Source organism: Simochromis diagramma, unplaced genomic scaffold, assembly GCF_900408965.1.
Source record: "Simochromis diagramma unplaced genomic scaffold, fSimDia1.1 OVJJ01000302.1, whole genome shotgun sequence".
NCBI lineage: Eukaryota > Metazoa > Chordata > Actinopteri > Cichliformes > Cichlidae > Simochromis > Simochromis diagramma.
Window position 1 is genome coordinate 9,441,650 of NW_024386792.1, and position 21,408 is coordinate 9,463,057.

Here is a 21,408-nt window from a genome sequence, read left to right on the forward strand (position 1 = left end):
TTTGCGATAACGATATAACTGACGATATAATTGATGCGAGACAAAATACAACTCCACAACATTACTAGCGCAAAAAGACAACCTTCCATTTATTTTCACTTAAACAAGAAGCTGGTTTTTATGTACATTAAAGCTTTATAAAAATGTAACAGTGCAAATGCAAATTCCTTGCTGAAAGTTTAACCAAAAGGCATTTCCAGTAGAAATGGGCTGACGTATCCTGAGCATAACCATGTATAATATCCACTGAAGTTAAAAAGAGGTGCTTTGCAACATTAAACTGCAGTGTGCAGTACGTATTTTTCGGACCATAAGGTGCACGGGATTATAAGGCACATTAAGCGAAACAAAGCAGTCAGATAAATCAAACTTTATTAAGCTCATTCTTCTTGCTTCCTCCACTTCTGTACCATTGATTCATTAATGTTGAATTCTCTGGCAGCTGCTCTATTCCCATGTTGTTGCAGTATATTAATGACTAACCTCGTATTGTGGATGGATTATCTCAGTTGTTCTCCTGACTGAAGTTTGGTCCGTTTACAGCATCCTGCCATGCAATTGCATTTGTCTCTAACTATCAGGAACTTTAACGTTAACTTTTATAAGTGGAAAAGTGTTAGTGTTCGTCCTCCAGCTTCACTGTTTATGTTATGCTAACATAGCTGTGTCGCTAGCGATCAGGTAGCACATCATTATATACCAGCTAGCCCAACTTCAGTAACCCTACAAACGTCACTGCTGTTTAGTTTCCTGTCTTCATTTATGTTGGACGTGATAGCAGGGCTGTACGTTTGAATTTTTCCAGAAATCTCTCAGTCAGAACATGCTATATCATGCTTAGGTAACTAGCGAAACTAGCGAGCTAACTTCCGCTAGCTTCCTGCTAACTTCTAACTCCGTTAAATGTAATAAATTTTGTTTTCATGGATGCCTGGAAGTTAAACTTCATAGTTACACCTGGTTAAGCAGCAATGCTGATCGTTTTATTAAAGATGAAAGAATTTAGACAGTTTCTAACTCCCAGTGATGCTGCAGTGTTCGTTTGACCTGAACCATACGGAGTTTAGGACCCAGATTACTCCCAGACGTAAGAGCATCTTAGTCCGACAAATACAACAATAACGACGGCCGCTTGCATGTTCTGCAAAAAAATGTGCTTTGTCGTGTATCTGAGGGACAAACACCAAACCAGTTCCACATCACTGAAGTTGCACCATTTTTACAAACCAATTCTGGTTCATCTGTTTCACTCAACAATCGGCCATGTGCGTATGAAAACAAAGGCACTGCGCATGCGCGTTTTACTCATTCTATCGCGATATTTTATTTTCCTATCGTTCCCTAACATTATACCGGTATTACCGTGAACGGTATAATATGGCCCAGCCCTAATTACCACCACCTATTGGAAGTATGAATGAGGTGTGCGTTGAAGATCCTGTGGACCAGGGCCTCTGCCACTCGTTCACAGCACACCCTCACTATACATTTAGGTGCACCAGGTCTGTCATGCATCCTCCTCTGCAATCTGATCCAACTCACCACCACCTGGTGGTGAGTTGAGAGCTCAGCCCCTCTCTTTACCCGAGTCTCCAGAAAATGTGGTGTACCAGAGTGGTAGTATGCAGAGGAATGAGAGGTCACAGAGGTCACATATCATTCAACCAGGCAAATGATTGTTTGTTCAATTGAACAAATTGTTTACAGTGGCAAACATATGTAGGCATATTTATAGATAGAAACTTTATCGAGAGTCTCTCGTGCATTAAAAAACACTAAGGGACAATCACAATGTGATTACAATATTTCAAACCACTTATTTAAGTGTCATTTACTTTATCATTTACTTAGCTAAACAAAAATGTATTTAAAACTATGTTTCGCAAATCAGTTAAAAATGCAGACCAGATGATTGTCTACTGACCAATCAGTTCTCTGGAAAATAGTGTCAGCATTTTCTGGAAGATCCCTCAGACCTCTGTATGCAGATGCTGCCACTGTCACCCCTTTCCTGTCCAACACGGTGTGGGATTGCGTGACTGCTTATCCCGACGTCCAGTGTTAGGGTAAATTAATCCAGAAATTAATCCAGAACGATACCCTGGATATGCTGAACTTGTGTCATAGTAAAGGCTTCAGGATATAGAGTGACAAAACAAAAAGTGAACTTAATTTAAAGTAAAAAAAAACAAAGTTCATAAGACAAAACAAAAGGAGAAAGAATGCAATAACAGAAAACCAACAAAGCAAAGAGGGGGAGAGAGGGCTGACTAAGGAAGTGATAACCAAAAGGGACATAATGTACATAATCAAGACAATCACGAGGGAGAAGTAAAACTCAAGGCACAAGCAGCTGTAAAGATCCAAGTAAAACCAGAAACAACGAGAAAATACACAGACAAGAAAATCACAGTGATAAATACAAAGGACCATTAAAGAGTCTCAAAACCATGAGGCAGTGATGTCCCAACATGGAAATGCACTACTACAATACTGAAACCACAGCAGTGACAGAAAATAAAACCACACAAAAATCTACACCAAAACACAATAATCGATACCTGACATGTAAGAAGACAGAAACTCCCTAAAAGAATGTGAAACTCAGACACGACAAGTCAGACACAAGCTTAAAAGCATGCCCGATATCAGGCACCACACAATTCTGTTAAGTAAGCAAACGCAGACTCCTTGCCTGAACTACATGTGGACCATTTGTGCTTATAAGAATAATCAGCTCACAACAGCCCCTGACATTAAAACATTTGATGTGCCACAGTCAAAGGTCAGATATATGATTTTTGATTTAGTGAGAGTAAAAAAGGAATACGTGGTCAAGGTTCAGTGAGCGCGCTATACTCGTCTATTTTAAAAGTCTATTTAAACTCCTAAAATTAAACTCAAATCATTGAATTAATAGCTTGTGATTTCATAAATGTATTCGCTGTGATGTTTTTTGTTTTTTTAAATATCGGAACTATTCTGCACACAGCATCTGGTGTTTGGCATGACTAAGAAGGATACGTGACACACCAGAGTAGTTTTTGTGCAGATTTGAGATAAAATGCAGACCAAAGCTGTTCCTGTGTGGTTACTTACTCACAGCACATTTAATGGAGACATTGTTAATGCTAAAATATACCTAACATTGAGTGTTATGCAGCTGTACTGTATAATGCAGCGCTATTGCAAGGGAGTAAATATTACCCTTGAAAGAGGAAGAAAATGAAACTACACACCACCTGTTTTATCCGAGTTACATATCACATATCTGTACAAAATGAGGTTGTATATAAGGATTTAACCACTGCCAAACAGCAGTTCGACACTTTCACAGTTTCACTTTAACAGCAGTGAAACTGCAGCAGCGGCAGTAGAGTTGCGCACTGTTAAAGTTCACCTCACTGAGCACAGAAGATGCACAGGTCCTGTTGGGGGCCTGGACTCAAGCCGAGGTGGTCTGTGTGTGATTGGATCTACTGCTTAAGCCAATGAAATAAAAAAAAAAAAAATCAAGCAACTCAACATAAAAGTGCATCATTAGTTATTATTACTTTCTAGCTCTATTTTTCGTCTTGTCTCCCTCCACTCACTCACTCCTATCTGGTTGTGGCAGATGGCTGCCCTCCCTGAGCCTGGTTCTGCTGGAGATTTGTTCCTGCTAAAAAAGAGTTTTTCATTCCCACCGTGACCGAGTGCTTGTCATAGGGTGTTGTCTGATTGTTGGGGTTTTCTCTGTTTTATTGTAGGGTCTTTATCTTACGATATAAATCCCTTGAGGTATCTGCTGCTGTAATTTGGTGCTACATGAATAAAACTATACTGAGCTGAATTAAACTGTATAAAAACTGTAATTTCTCATGCTGTGATCTGGTTGAAGACATTACCAGTTTGTATAACAAAAACAGCTGGTGGAGAGAGAGAGTCTATAGCTGCCGTGTGAATATGAAGCAGACTTATAACCTTGATTTTGAAGCTAAAGTATAACAACACAGATGGGAAATGCTGAATCATAATTGAATGGAAATTAATGTATATTGCATTGATTACTTATTCTATGAAGCTCGTGATCATTGCTTCTGTTTAATATCCTGTTATAAGGTAGTTTTTTTTAATATTCTCTTCCATGAATTTCAATAACATCTGAATGAGAACGGCTTACTTTGTTTTGTGTTTATGTTTTCTGAACATTGATTGCATGTGTATGTGTGACCGCAAAGGTAGCTGCTAATGGGGATTGTAATAAAGCAGAAAATCCAAACAAATGCAAATATTCTCACTATCCTCAGTGTCATCACACTCGTCACAGTCAGAGTGACCACATGAGGGCAGCAGAGTGCTTTCAGGATGTGAGGGTTAGGCGCACTGTACATGTTTGGATTAGCACAGAGTCGAGTGAATTCACCATTATTATTCATCGTGATTACAGAATTCTATTATCTGACACTTTATAAATATAGTTTATTTATTTACATCCAGCTGCGGCTGTTCTGTCAACAGGGGAATCAAGCTGCGGACGTTAAAGAGGCCCAAAAGCCCCAGTTTCACTGTGTCACTTTTGAAAATTGTAATTAATTGCAAATCTGATGGGATTACATGCCACTAAGGCACATTGTGCTCCTAAATCACTGACTTAAAGGTATATTTGTACAGTCTGAGGGGATGAAGGATGTATGCAATAAAAATAAATAAATAAAGGATTTTGCTTTTTTTCTGTGTGTTTCTCCTTCTACACTGTTTTAAGTAATGCGCAAAGAATGCAGGGGCTGCCTTTGCTGAAACCTTTTGCTTCTCTCAGGGTCCCCTGATAGGTTAATCCAAACCAATAATGGGGAACCCCAGAAGGTATGTGAACAACAAGGGCAATCAAATGGGCTCGTGGAAAGAGACTGTGGCGGGGACAGAGCGGGGAGGCCGACTAGAGGACATATGAAATCGTTATGAAGAGCGATGGAGGGCTGTAGAGCAAACGGGGAGACGTGATTGAATGGTGAGCGTGGAGGAGGCACAAGTGTCACAAGCCCAGGTGGAATTCGTTGTCACGGTGACTTAGGGTTCTGTTGCTGTGGAGATGGCGATGAAAGACGGCAGTCTGGTGAATGGCATTTCTGGGCCGGAGCGTGACCAACAGCATACAGCCCCGTGTGCCCTGAGGAGGGGCGGCAGAGATGATCGTGTGCAGGGTCACCACATTGCTGTGGCTATGTGCGCTTTACTTTCAAGCACCCATGCATCACAGTGCGTGCACGTGAGTGTGTGTTTTAATGCCGGCGTGTATGTTGTGTGTCAGTGTAATACACTGTATCTCCAACATGTATTGAGCGATCAGGGAAAGAGCAGCAGCTTCCCACCTCGGTGGTGGGCCCTCTGCTGCCTCTGTAGCCACCCCGAGGACCTTTTAACACCTCAGTTGTCACTATATCTCATTACGACAACGCACACAGCCGTAACTGCGGATAGGCCCTCTCAGAGGTGTGGGCCTGTGAGAATAACTGTGTAAGTGCACACCTGGGTCTTGTTATTAAGTTCAGAAGAGGGGCACAGTAGCACTACATTTTAATTTCCCTCAGTTGAACCAGCTCTCAAAGTCCAAACACAACTACCCGATTAAATATAACCACAGGATGAAGAAATCCCGAGAACTCATTACACCCAAGAACAAAGCATATCCTTTAAAATAACCACGGAAAGATGACAACCAAATTATCCATCTTATTTCCCCTAACTCCTTCCTCATTTACACTTTTTCTGCCCAGATCTCATCCTGCTGGTTTCCCTGCTCTAATTCTCTCTGTTCCCTGAAGAGGGCAGTGCGAATGATGCATTTTAGGATGTTTCAAGTGAATTTAATTTACAGGTGCATTTCCATGTGCCCATAGACTTTTTAAGGATGATTAGAACCAGTTCTCCATATGCCGTAAAAGAAACACCTCCCATGTTTAATATAAGCAAGATTTACCTGGTATTAGTAGGGTTTTATTGTTCACACTAACAAATAAATTGGCTCGGCATGTTTGCCTGGTATGAACTCACTCTCTTCGCCCTGTGTGCCCTAGAACTGACTGTGACGCATGTTTTTCCATGCTTTTTCTTGTTTCATCCTTCTTAATTCTTGGCGTCTTGTTGAGTTTACCAAATTGCAAGTGAAGTCACAGGGGGTGCACAGTTCTGTGACCATTAACCTCCTCCTCCTCCTCCCCACATTCAGACCAGTGGGGGATGCTTAGTTTTAAAAATTTAGATGAATTAGAGAAACACTCAGAAGCTTTGTGTCTGAAAGCACAGGCTTTGTGTCAGTTTAAAGGCTGAGGATGCAATTTGTGCTAATACCTGGATCAAACATATTTAATCCTTTGTGAAAAAATCAAAACAAGCCATTTAGCGGGGTGACACCCACCCCGCTAAATGGCTTGACTTTTTCATTACATTTTTATTTTAGTTACTTTTGCAAGTACACAAAAGAAGAAGAAAAAGAAGTCGATTTTCAGATAACCATGTTGCTCTTTCTCCCACCTAGCTTGAGCTTTTCGTTAAATTTTAGTTAACCATGACTAAATTCCATTTAAGTTGAGGGAGTCCAGGGATGTGTTTCTGACGTTGCACAGATGCACGCCGTGCTTTTAGGAGAGGCCTTTAAACGAGTTTTCAAAAATCATTCATATAACCTTCGAAAGCTTTGGCATTGTTTTTATGAACGCATATGAAGGAGACAGGAATATAAATGCAAAGAAAACAGGTATGGAAATAATTACCTAGGTGTTTTCTGAGTGCACGTGCTTGTGCAGTGCGTATGGATGTGTGCATGAGTCCTGAGGGAGGGGGTAGTATTATGGTTGGAGCATGGCCATTGTGATTATTACAGAGATGCCGTATTCCGTTCCCTACAGAGTCCAGTGTGAACCCTCACATCAGCTTCCCATGTCCAAACAGACAGGCGTACTCACTGTTGAGCAAGTGAATGCATGAAGACATCTGTTTAGAATTCCTGGCTTTAAGTGAGGTACGGTGGTCACTGTATGGGATGGTAATGTTTATTTGTGATAGAGCCTTTCTTTGCATTCCTTCACAAAGGTCCTCGAATACATGTTTGACCACCCAATATATATATACAGCCTACATTTCTGAAGCTATGCTCTTGATTTGGGCAATTGGAAAAAATGGATAAGAAAGGCAAACAGAAAGAGGAAGGAAGGTCAAAGAGTTTGAAAAGAAGTTTTTAATTTGAGTTGGAGATGGTGTGTAGACATGCATGCAGAGACCTGGAGAGCTTTACCGCTGTGCAGGGAGACACCAAACCGCTGTCGATTTCAAGAAGTCTTTCATAACTTCTGTTCGGTCCAACTGGTTTCAACTGACCCCCATCTCTCTCCCTCCCTGTCTGAGCTGTCTGTCTTTTGTGCTTCTGGGCAGCTCTATAGGTAAGATGGGGCTCAGCGAGACGTGTGTTTTTCTGGAGGTAAAAGGTAAAAGGCAGCTCAAGGGGCTTATGCAGCACAGGAGCACTACGAAGGATTATCATTAATTCTGCACACAATGAGGCACTTGACTTTGAAGACAAATGCACACGCACACACATACACACACACACACACACGCTAACCATTTGAGCTGGGTAAAGGTGGACTGCGGAGGGGGCAGGAAGGTGGAGGGTCATTTTAAGTGGAGGTGCACAGGGGCAGACCTTGCCCCAGGGATGAGGGTGGAAGGAGGTGGAGGGGAGAGGAAACAGCCAAAGTAAAAACACATGCAAGGTCAAGTGTTCTCCTTCATTTAGCATATAATGGAGGAACAAGCTAAAAAAGAACCACGTTGCTGTCAGACTTATCAGTCTAGTTTTTTCCCCCCATCTGCTCCTTCACTTGCCTGAATTATATATGGATTAGGTCTGTTAATCTGTGAAGATTTTTTCTCTTCTAAATTGTGGCCGAGAGAGTTTTGATTTAATTGTGTAGATAAGAACTGGGTCTCTTTTATACAGGTTGGGTATGTGTTGCTTTTTAACCAAAGCTTGACTTTAGACCAGCATGTCGAGTGTTTGATGTGCTTCTTTTCTCTCTCCAATAGCAATGTATCGCCAACTGGTTTTATTCTGGTTATATATGTTAAAGCAAAGCTGCTGATTGTCTGTGCCATTTTGCTGATAAATCACTGTCCAGCAGCAGCTACGTCACTATTAGTGCAGTTTCTTTCTCACATCTTCCAAGTTCTGTTTGGACTCTGAATGTAAGTGGTTATTGTGAATTTCAGTTAATGTAGACGTCAATAGACTTTTGATTTTTTCTTGCCTATTAACCACAGTTAACTGCAATATATACCCCACCGAAAGAAGTTTTATTGCCACCCTGATGCACCTAAAGATAACAGATTTTCTCCCCATCTTCAAAGTAACCATTTCAAAGGCGAGATCACCTGTAGGCAATAATTTTGATTAAGCAGCGTTCACCAGTGTTTTCAAGCAAGAATGCTGAGTGTTGTTTTTGCAGTTAAATGAATGCTCACACCATTAATATTTGTAATTTGTACATTGTAAAATCTAAACTGACTATACAGACATAAAAATCGGAGTAGTTTGCAGTTTGGAATCACATCTGCACCTTATTCTTAGAATTGGTGATATTTTAAACGATGTCCACTGAATGTAGCTATAACAGGACTGAACACATTGGACAAGCAGCTCGAGGTAGTTTGTTGCTTGTTTAGATTTTGTTTTTCTATTTTAAATGTCATATTGTACACGCTAAAAAGATGTTATTGTAAAACTTGTGACATGAAATTTGGAACTGTGGTAGTGGGACCATATATAAATATATAAACTTGACTTTTTTTTATATCAAATGTGTAAGTTCCTGCTTTATTATTTGTCTTATTTGTTTTACGCATCACAGTTTTCTTGTAACCTTTATTTACCAGAAAGTGAATTTTTTTTTTAAAGAATATCTTTTGCAACAGTCTTCTGGGTTAAGTTAGCGAGCATTAACTGAGAATGCTTTTAATTTGCCAAGAAGTCAGAATTCCCAGAGAAAACCTTCACAAGCAAACTCAACACAGAAGGGCCCCTCCCAGGTTTTAAACCCAGGACCTTGTTGTTGGTGCTAAATACTGAGCCACCGTGCTGCCAGTTGTTTTGTGGGAGTCAATGATTTATAAAGCGCTGATTTATGTCTGTATACAACTAACCAGATTCTCAAGCATCAGCTGGCAGTGTTATTTACAATCATCTATGGACGCAACTATAAACAGCTGTGGCTTAGACCAGATACTGAGCTCTCCTGCGTCAATGGCAGACTCAAAAAAGACTGTTTGTGAGGTCTGAGAGTGATCCAGGCGTGTCTGTGAGACTCGGGATATGAACATGTTATTGTGGAGGAAGATGGGAACAAAAAGAGTCACCTCCATGTGCGATGTTTGCCCTGTTAGGGAAATTAAATAGTTATTTGATATTTGAAGATGTCAGTGCTCATAGACTGCCCATAAATCCAGACAGCTGTGTGTGTGAATCTGTGTGTGTGTGTGTTTGTGTTTTATGTAATGCAGTTATGAAGATTTTGTTGGACTCATGTTTCTGATAAGAGCTGTGACTTACTGATAAGAGGGAAATACAAGACAGCAATGGGGTTGTTTCTCTCTGCCTCTCTCTGCCCACTAGCTTGTATGCATATCATTCTCTCTAGCTGGCTTTAGGAGCGCTTGGACCTTATTTTAACAAATAATTACCCTTATTGATTCTAAATGTTATCTTTTTAGCTTTATGTAACGTGTTTACTGTGAGCAGCAGTAATATCTTATAACTATTGTTTGTACAGATTCAGACGTCTCCATCCAGTTCTAATCTTTAGTGAGCTATTCCTCATTCATAATCTGGTTTACTCAAATACAGGTTTCATGATGATACTGCTACAAAAAAGCAAAACACCAGTAAAGTCAATCCATTTTCCAGGATATGTCTATCAAGGTTTACAAGAGCTTTCACAGGACAAGTCCTTTTGGTGTCACCAAAAGTAAATATAACAGTCAGTGAATCACCAAAGTCATTTTACTTTATCCTCAGGGCAGCATGGATATACCTGTAATGCATTTAGAAGTTGCTAAAAATAAAATATGTATGGTGATATCCATCACCTTTGTTTGCTTTTGCACCCAAAACTCCACACCACACCTGAAACACACTGCACTTCAGTGCAGCGTTATCAAACCCAGTTTGTGCCACGTCTCATATTAATGTTAGACCAGAACATCTATAAACTGACCACAGGCAGTATAAAAGCCCAGATGAAGCTATAGATGGTTGGTCATACATCAAATTAGCAGTAAAGGCGACGGTGAGAAATGTCACCATATTTGACACCACTAACAACTCGGTCCACCAATACTAGATCCATAAAACAGATGATAACTATAGACTGCACATAACAGATGTATGTAGCCACCACGATATCATCCATCGATTTGTGGACTCCAGAATTTGCAAATTAAAGATTCATCTCATAAGTCATGGCGCACTGATCTTCCCTATATAAGCTGCCTATATAAGTTAAGAGTATCACTGTCTGTATTGGTATCAATAATATAACACTTGGTGCCGGATCAATACAGAAATTTGCAGTATCACACCTGAGTACTCTCTTGTCTTCATTTGTCGGCCCTCTTAAGTTACGGTTCTTCAAATGTGTCCTTCTGTGTACAAGCTTCCGTTCGGATGTGGAGGGGATTCCCACGCACAGGCCTGGGCAGTCCTTAAGATCCTGAATGTGCATGCTGGAAGTTGAAGACAGTGGCTTCCACTGAACGTTGACTGGTTGACAAGTGGGCCAGAACAGAGAGGGGAGCGACAGCAGAGTTCATCTAGAACAGGAGAACTGTGAAAAGGTGAAAGATTTTAGTGGTTTCACTTAACTCATCTGTGTGGCTGATTGGATAACCAACAACACTTTAGAGATAACAGCTTCCTAAATCCACAACTAGGATTAGTTAGTCAGTTAGTGTGATGATCAGATCTATTCAGCAACCATCATATAACTGATAATAATTACGTGATAATCTGTGAAATGTACCTCAGTTTAGGTGCTTGCAATGATTGTTTGGCCAGTTTAACCATTAAATCTGCAAATGGAGCTTCAGACAGAAACGCATGAGCAAATGCCAGAATGCGCCAACCTTGAACACAGGTTTGATATGATAGTTCTCCACACCAGCAAAATGTTGGAAAGAAGAAGTTATATGGAAATCACCTAGTAGGCAGAAAAAAAGTCTGGTCACACCGTTATCCATGAACACTGATAAGGAGAATCTGGAATGCACACAAACCGATGTCCTCCTTCAGTCTGTGTACACAAGCAACCAGGAGACGCCCTTTGCAGAAGCTGAGGACAGCTTGGACACCATTCAAAAGCCAAGCACAAACATGGCCCTGAAGCACGATTGGCAGCAACACCAGAAGTCACTACTGTAGAGGTCAGTGAATCTAAGCTGCAATCACCAGAGCTCGTCACAGTCGAAAACATTACACATTACAGTGGACACGGTTCACTCTCTGAGCTGATTAAATGCAGTTTTTGTAGATCTAGACTTGGAGTACCTTTAGTACTGAATAACCCTTATCAAAGCAAAAGAGTGGCCAACAGTGGGCACAGATTTGGTACAATGACTCTCTAAGTCATCAAAACGTTAGAAAAAGGCAGTAAAAAGACAAACGTTAGAGCAAAGCTGAACCACGCAGGCAGGATAAAATCCGCTCACCCCTTACCCACAGAAACAGGCAAGGAACATCTGCAATCATCCCAGACCTCCTTTAGTATGTGAACCCAGGATGTGCAGGAGACAAACTTAGAGAAGACGAGAGTATCATGGTTGAAAAATGAGAAGCTGAACAGGAGAATGATAGCTAGCATTATCAGTATTTATCATTTTCTATTGCTGCCGGTGCCAGAAACCTCAGTAATGTTTCAGAGAAAGAAGATAAAGTGATAAAGTATAAGATTCTTGTAACAGTAATATTTAAGTAAGCTTCCATGTCATAGTGGGTTTCACTCTCCAAATCACTCCATTTTCATTGCCACCTTTTGTGCATGACTCCCAGAATAATAACTCCTCTCAACTTTCATTTATTGGCATCAATCACTGGGTTCAATTAGACAGAGTTATAAATGCCACTTGCAGTTAAAGTGAGTGGACTCATGTGGGGCTTCCTTCTGTTTAATTTACTGATGCTTAGGCGCCCAGGCTGTTGCTTCTGGTTGGTTCCTAAAGACTTCAACTTTGCAATGGTGGCATCCTGTTACAGCATCACGCTCAAATTCAGTCGAGCTTAGTGTCTAGCAACAGCTTTGGCTGTTACCAATCAAAACATCTTAACCAACCAAAAACAACAGAGCAGTTATAATATTAAAAAATATAGAGAAAATGCTCCAAGTAGAGTTTTGTGCATGAAAGGTGACTGTCACAAATGACAAATGGTGACTGTAGCAACGTCAGTTAAAGTGTAGCTAAAGTGGGACTGTCTGGCTGATACCAGCAACAGATGTTTAAGCAAACTCAAGTGCCCGTATTCATAACGTTCTGGGGTCAACAGCAAGGATTCAGTGGTGCTTTTTATGTTCTCATGCAGACATTGTGCTGTTGCAGTTCGGCAAGGTGAGCGCATGTTTGCTCCAGTATCACCACAGACCCAGATGGCACTGTCAAGACGCACGCAATGCGATGCAGCAAGGCAGTCACCACGTGTGCTGACGCAGCCGTCACCTCTGACCTCGCAGAACACACAAAAAAGTGCACACACTCCCACACCGCTCACACGCAGAGAGTCCGAGCCTCACACATAAATTTTTAAAGCTGAAAATGATGTCAATCACGACGCGCGTTAATGTCGAGCAAATGGGCGTCAGCTGTGATATATAGCTGGACTGCTGCAGACACAGGCAGCGGCGAGATGAGGGAAGGTGGAGCGGAACGGCAGTGTAACAGTTGCCATTGTACATCATTTACACTTCTAAAGCAGTAAATGTGAGCTGCTTCTGCATATCTGACTTTGTGTGTTTTTGTCTTACAGCCCTTTTTGTGTCTGTGCGTGCTTGCTTTAATGCTTTGTCTCTGTGGTGCAATTCGTTAAAGGGGTGAGTTTCTCACATGCTGCACTTTCACTGATGACCTTCTGTCTCTAGTGTCTTTAGTGGAAACTTTTCAACGCCTCTGTGTCTCAGTTATATTCCTTTCTGTTAGATATATTAGTGAGAACCCTCAAAACCCCCTCCCTTTCTTTCTGTCGCTGTAATAGAAAAAGGTTTATAAGGCTCGGCAGGCCTGGCTAATCTAACCCACATGCCAAAAGTGCAGTGCCCATTCTCTCTCCTGCACTAATGAAGCTAACACAGACCCTGAAATTTACGCTCGCGTGTGTGTGTGTGTGTGTGGATGGGAATGGCAGATCTGGCAAAAGAAGCTCCACCTCAGTGTGGGCCAACAGTGACACAGCAGGGAGGGAAAGTAGGAAAGTAGAAAGTTTCTCACTTTAAATCAATTATGATTTACACCCACCCACACACGTATATGTACACACATGAGCACACGAGTTCATCCACTCGCAGATGTTTCAGTTAATTGATTACGAATGTGCGGCGCGTAGACTCATTACTAGTGATTGGCTCTAACTGTGTGGTGTGTTTCTGGCTGACGCTAACAGACCACACAGCAGTGCTTGCCTGCTTCCCCGCCCACACAGACATAATTCAATCAAGAATTTATCCTAATGCAACTATGGTGTACTGCTTTATATCGTATCTTTTCTTTGCATGTGTGCCATGCGATGCTGGGAATGTACGTGCGATTGTTATGCGTGCCAGTGTTGCACTGGAGAGCACACGCTGTTGTATAATGCTGGATATGTCTGTCAGTGACTGAGTGTGTGTGTGTGAGAGAGTGTTGACTGATGGAGTGTGTGTGAGAGTGACTAATACCGGCCAAGTCATCTCACACATTCACAATTCCCAGCTTGCCACCATGACATCCAGGAAGGACTTCAGGAAACTAGGATGGGATGTCTTTGTGTAGATGTGTATGTGAGACATTATAAGCGGGACACGTTTTATGGGGTTTTTTATAGTGGAGGAAGTGAGGAAAAGGGAATTTGTGGAGATTACACCAAGTATGTTGAGTATGTGTGTGCGCTCTATGAATGCACATGTGTGAAGAGTGAGGGTGTGACAACTGTTCCATATGTTCGGACCACAGTTGGTGGGACATCCTGTGGAGCTTGGTAACACAGCAGTAGACCGTGTACCCTTTTGACACATGTATGCCTGTGCGTGTGTGAGTATATACTGTGTCCTGTGCCCGTGTGTGTGGGTACATGCGTGCGCTGACAGGATTTACTATTCGTCAGTCCATCTCGTCACCACCTCGTAAGTCCTAGGCCGACTGAGATCCTGAAACAGGCTAAAAGATTCACATTCACTGATACTGCAACTGTGGAGGCACTTTGTACAAATGTCTGTTGTGAGTGATCCTTGTCACCAAATAATATAAAGTTGTGGTGAGAAGTTTACGTCCAGTCATCATGAGCATGAATGTTATGGTAATTTTAGGTTTTTAATGATTTCTTTGAACTGTTCTTTTTCCAGGGTTTCCAGGGCTTTAACGACTTGAAGAACTGGGTGCACAGTTTTGAACATAATTTGGATTTTCTGTAATCCACACAGGGCAATCATGAATCACAGGTGTAAAATGACGCTCCAGTCTTCATCAACAGGGACAGATGGGCGCATGTATCAAGACTCAGGTTCATGGGGATGTTCATCTCCATGGACAGCCAACACCACAGTGCTGTTGCAGCAATGCATGTTTTCTTAAGAATGGTAAAAAAAGAAGAAGCTGGCCTTCCCTAATGAGTATTGCTGATCTACTATCGCTGCACCACAGAAAACCTCGTAACCTACTGTATTTGTATGTGCAAATAAACATCTGCAAGAACCCTACACACCCATGCCACAGAATATGTGAACTTCTTCCATCCAGCAAATGTGAAAGATCTTTTCATGCACGAACAACTTCATCCCAAGAATTGTAAATAAGTAAATTCAGTGCCCCTAGTAGAATTGCTTGCAGTCACAATTAAAAATACCTCTCTGCAAACCTTGAATGAGAATTTACATATTAGAGCTAAAAGCCGTTCTTTTTTTACCAGTTTCCCCTCTAATGACAGCTGCTGTATCTACTGTGTGTAAGGGGAGGTATGCACAAATACAGCACACAATCATGTTTGTTTGGCCTTTGGGAGGGAACTAACTAACTAACATTAATACCAATATAAAGTCTCTTAGCCTCATACCTCTATGATAAATAGCTATTTAGGGGTCATCTGTAAATTAGTAGAAGTGAGAGAGTGAATGGGTGGGTGAAAAGTATGATGCTGGAAATGCTGAATGGGGTTACCCAAACAAAGATGCATTTGTGCAAGGCCCCAGTCACACAGATTGGTTGGCAACTGCCTGGCAACCACTGGTTTCCAGGGAAAAACAAGTACTCCCCAACCAACTGCGAGTGGTTGCTCTGGCAGTTACTGTGAAACTGATTGCTAAAGCCCAAGTCATGCAGGCCTAGAGACTGGAAATCCTGGAAATCACTGGTGACTAGGGAAAAATAGAATAGAATAGAATAGAATAGAATAGAATAGAATAGAATTCAACTTTATTGTCATTGCACATGCACAGGTACAGGGCAACGAAATGCAGTTTGCATCCATCCAGAAGTGCTTTAGTGATATAGATATATTACAATATATATTAGCAATAATATAGATATGTGAGTATATTACAGAAATGGGTCTATTATGGTATGTTATAATGTACACGGTATGAAGTATGTTGTGAATATTCTATAACTATAAGTATGTACAGGCTGTAGTACAGGCTGTAGTACAGGCTGTAGTACAGGCTGTAGTGTAGTAAAAATCTGTATTTCGCAACTGTTTGGCTAATGACTGAAAAGTTGTGGGCATTTTCTGGCTGCAAAGAGATATATAGTGCTGCACAGAAAACCTTCTTGCAATAGTTTTGTTGATAGCAGATTGTGATAGATGTGTGCTGTTTTTAAGGAAGATGCTGACTTATGACCTTATCTGCAAATACTTGCCATTTACTGGCTAAAAGTGTGATGCAAACCAGAAACAATGTTAACCTTCAAAGTAAAAGTTGTGCCTTCTTAAATATGTGTGGTGCAGTGGTAAGGCAAAACTTTTACTATGAAGGTTACGGTTTGTGTCGTACTTTTTTAAGTTTCACCACTACTCGGTAGTTAGTTAGCAAATGTTTGGAGACAAGTTGTCTTCCATGTAAACTACAAGTGACTGTCTGCTGAGGACCAAAGCAAGGTTTTTGGTGCAGCACCCTCTTTGCAACTTATTCCACCCAGCCCCAGCTCACCAACCGGTCGGGGACTAAACTATTGACTTCACATGCTGGATTTGGATAATTTGTATATTTTGTATATTTTCCTGTAGCTTCCTTTTGTTTATACACAATTTTAAACACTTAAAGGAATGTAAAAATCCATGTTCATCCTTAACATTACAGTGGACAAGCAATGATTTAGAAAGTTCAAAGTTAAATGAATAACCCTTAACAGTTGTCACCAACAAAGAAAAGTCTAACAGCCTAAAACCAAGCACCATATTTTCTCTACAGCAACTGAGGTGCACAGTTCTTTTAGAAGTACCAGAAAAGGCAAAGCACACAATTACATTTCTCTAAGCAATTTGTGCAGCATAATTTAGTGAAATTCAATTATTGCACTGCGAGTCCAATTGGCCACAGCTTCTTCAGTCTGTAACATCAATGCTGGTTGAAGAGGAGCTCGTATAGAGTCGTTACTGGCACCAGGGTGAATACGTAAAGAGACAGATAGTAGATAACCGATACTCATTTCAGTGTTAATTGTTGAACAGATTGAAAAAAACAAACAAACCTCAGATACAAAATAGCTGTGCTATTTTGAGGACTAATTTACCTTGTGGGTGTTTCTATTTTTCTCTTACTAAAGGCATTAGAAACAGGGATAAAAGATAAAGTGCTCATATCTTGCATTTAAATGTTGAAAACCCATTCATAAATGCATTAAACTCATATAGTATTAATACAATAATGTGTAAAAGTCACCCCTCATTTCTTTACATTTTGCTTCCAAGGATCCAGACTTTATTGTAATTTTTAAAGTGACCTTGAGCAATAGTTCTCCAGGCTTTCTGGAAGTCTTTCAATGTCTTCTTGTTGGATGTTGGCTACTTTTTCAACAACAGGGTGATCCCCAAAGTGTCTTATTAACCAAAAAGTTGGCATATCTCGGTATGATGTCTATTGTGTCATTAAAATTAATTGAGAAAACTGGACAGGTGGAGGACAAAAGAAGGAGTAGCAGGCCTAAAGAAATACCTACAGCATATGAACAGTCTGAATGTCATAAAACAAAATCCAGTAAAGACCTGTCACAGAAACTGAGAGATAGCCTTCAGCTGAGCCATCTACACCAAAATCTCATCAGAAATAGTCTCAATGGAAGCGTGGCTGTCAAAAAGCCATGCTTAAAGAAGGGAAACAGGGAGAAAAGACCGAGGCAAGCCAAATCACACAAGAACTGGGCTGAAAATCACTGGCAGCTTGTCTCATGGAGTGATGAATCCAAATTTGAAATTTCTGGTTCAGTAATTGCCAATATGTATGGAGGAGGTCAGCAGAAAGGTACAACAGTGTCTGCAGTCATTTGCATAGCACTGTGGAGTCTCTGTCATGGTTTGGGGCTGCGTTTGAGCCAGTGGTGTTCGAGATCTCGTCAAAATTGATGGAATTATGAATGCACAAAAGTACCAGTAGATTTTGATCCAACATGCAGTACGATCTGGAAAGCCTCGGATTGGCAACAAATTCATTTTTTCAGGATGAAAATAATCCCAAACACACTGCCAACACATACCTGGATAGAAAAACCCACAATTGAACACTGTCAGTCATGGATTGGCTTCCCCAGAGCCTGAACCTCAACATTATTAAAGCAGTGAGCGATCATCTTGACAGAGAACAGAACAAAAAGCAGACAACATCCAAAAAGTGCCTTGAATGTCACTCAAGATGCCTGGAGAACTATTCCCGAAGACTGATTAAAGAAATGATAAAAAATCTGCTTAACAAAGTTCAGGCTGTGCTGAAGAACAAAGGTGGTCCTACCAAATATTGACCTTCAAGCTTGTTATTGCCTTGCCTATGGTATTTCCATTAACGTTTCAATCACTGCACCCATTTCCTATTTTCCTAGCAAAATGTAAAGAAATGACAGTGCATAACTCCAGAGTTATGCACAGAACTGTATGTTCAAAGGTTGGTCAAAACCTTTGGCCCTTTGGCAAAAGCTGTTATTATCTTTTGTCATTTCACTAACAACCCCAGTGTAACCTACAAATGTCATGCTGTATAACATAGAGAGTGGAAATTTTTTTGTGTGTTTGCCAATAAATGTGTGTGTATGAGGGCTTTATGGATCAGGATGACTTTCCCAGCTCCTTCCCTGCCTGTTGATGCAGTCATGATGTGAATACAGCATCACCCTGCAGAGAGAGAGAGAGAGACAGGAGTGTCTGGAGCTTGTCAGTCACATAGTCAGACAGACAGACTGACAGCCCTGACTGACTGACTGTGAGACAGTCAGGGCTGTCACACTGGCCCGCTCCCCTTGGGAGGTGATGTCGTATTCTGTGGTGATGTTGGCCTAAACTGCAGTTAATCCCCCGAATTTCACCTACTGCATATATTACACAAGGACAGATCTGTAGCCATTTATTATTTCCCTCTTCATCAAGTTTACTGCACTTCTTCATCAAGTTTGCCCCAAAGGCCATATAATCAACATTTTTATGTTAACAATAAATCATATGACCTGAACTCAAATAACCATGCCAGTAATAGTGTTTCTGTGAGCTCAGTGTTTGCTCTCCAGCCCTCAGCTTAATTGCTTTGCTTCACTCTCGCTGCTCCTATTAGCATCAGTTTGTACCCTTCACATTAGAGCCGTCTGGTGAATGTGGTGAACATTTAGCTGCAAAAGAATATTTATTCCTCTCGCCATGTGGTTGGAAAAAAAAAATCTAACGATTCAGGTTTGAGATCAGATTCACACTTTGTGTTGTTGACCTTTTGGCAATAAAACAGCCTAGATTTTTAATTTCTCAAAAGTCTTATTTATAATAGAAGCAAATATAACCCTCCCTCTCAGCTCGACGACATTCACGTCTAAGAGCGAGGGTGGATTCATTTAGCCAGAGTTGGCGAGAGGTTTTATGGCGTTTAGTCTTTACTGGAGCCACAGTGTCCAAAATAGAAGAACATGTAGAAATAAAAGAGTTGACTATGCCATCAGCCGAGAGAGGTGCACTACTGATGTCATCGTAACAGACAGAGTTAGCAAAGGCCGCAGAGAAAAGGGCAACAGCCTCAGAATTAATCAGACGCGATAGGCTCAGTGGACCCTCAGAGTTCAGTTCCATATTGCATAACTGAACATCAAACATAACTGGGAAATGGTCCGAAATCCCAGCATCATTAATGTCCGTGATGCAAATATCCAGTCCATACGACAATACCAAGTCCAGCATATGCCCTTTAGTGTGGGTTGATTTTCTCACCCACTGAGTGATATTAAAAGAGTCAAAAAAGTGAATATATAGAAAATATAATAATCTTCTACTAAAAGTAACTGATGCCTTGGCAGAAGTTTGTGTTCTCAAAGTGCTTCTTGTTAAGATTTGTTTTTTACAGAGTTTGTTAGCACGACACAGCTACATTAAGTTACCGAAACTCCAACATTTTTATTCAAGCCTCCAAAAATAACTCTATTTTTAATTTCTGTGATTCATTTATTCCAATCAGTTTACTTTTTCTGTGCTGAGTTGCTGCAGACACAGTAAATAATATTTGGAGAGATAACAGATGTTTCTGGAGAGATGTGAGGGGGATGCTTAGCCACACTGTGCACGTTGCTGATTACACAACACATTCTCTTATAACGTGCTATGAGGCTATTTTGGTTTCTTTGGTGACAAAGGTCCTGTTTCAGAGACCTACAGTGTCTAATTTAAAATATCCATTAGCAGTTGTTGTAGGCTGGTTAGGAAAATATTGTGGTTTAAGTTAAAAAAAAATGCACTGTATGTTAAAAGAATGATGAGTTGAGAGACAGACCTTCATGCAAGTAGTGCATGAAACAGAGAGTGCAACTCGATATAACGGCACTTTCTGGAACTTTCTGCAAGGTGAAAATGTGCTGCAACTGCTGCTGTGATGACAGTGAACTCAAAACTCTCCCAGGACAGCCACTCGGCCGGTTTAGGAGTCCTCCGTGGGAAGTTTTATGGACTTTGTGGGTCGTTGCTTCATAGACAGTGGACGGGCATGAATCTCCCGTCTGTGGTTGCAGTGTAGATCAGCGCTGCGTCAGGATCCCTGTGAAGGTTGGTTAAGACTCTGAGTTATGGCTCTGGAGAAGTGTTCTCCTGCAGGCGGCGCTTTATGGGGTCACCAACTATGCCGCGGTACTCAGCATACCTGGACACTCACACACATACAGATGTGTCTATCCTGAAGGCATCAGGGGCTCCTTCGGTGATTCAAACCAGATGATTAATGGACTAATTATCATGCTCTTTCCCCACTAGACACACGCACAAATACTCACACACACCCTCCATCACCCTCTGTTTGACCCTCTCTTTTTGGTTCACATCCTCTTACTTTCTCCTGCTTTTCACCCACTCAGCTCTTCTATACAAAGTGCCCCCTCCACCACACACACATCCCACCCTGCCCTTTTGCCCTTACTTACAGTCTTCTACTTGTAATTCAGAGCTAATTAGCTCATTTCAAATCAGAACAAGATCCGTAGAGCTCACTTTAAAAAATCTGTGGCACCAGTCATTCATCGCTTTTACATCACTGGAGTAATGTGCAGAGTCTTTACTAACAACAAGCATGTTAAAGAAATCACAGCTGATGACTATTGGCAAGAGTGGCCAGGGCTGGATGACAGTGCTTCACAGTGACATGGAAAAACAATACTGGAGGGTTTTCCCTCCACACAACTGCTGTCAAGTAAGCTCAGAGACAGACAGAGAAACTGATGTAAAAAAGGAGAAAAAAAAGGGAAGAAAGTTTGAGACTGGGTCAACTCTGCGCACCCTTGTCACATGTCATTAGTGTACCAGTTTCCCCACTGTAGCCTCGTCTGACACACAAAAAACATCACATGCGGGGCTTATACGACCCCGAGGGCCACAGAGCGCACGTCAAGCAACAAGCCGACACAGGAATAAAACGAATGTGTGTTGCAGGTTGTCAGTTTATTGTGGCAGACTGTCTCTCCACACTTCAACAATGACAC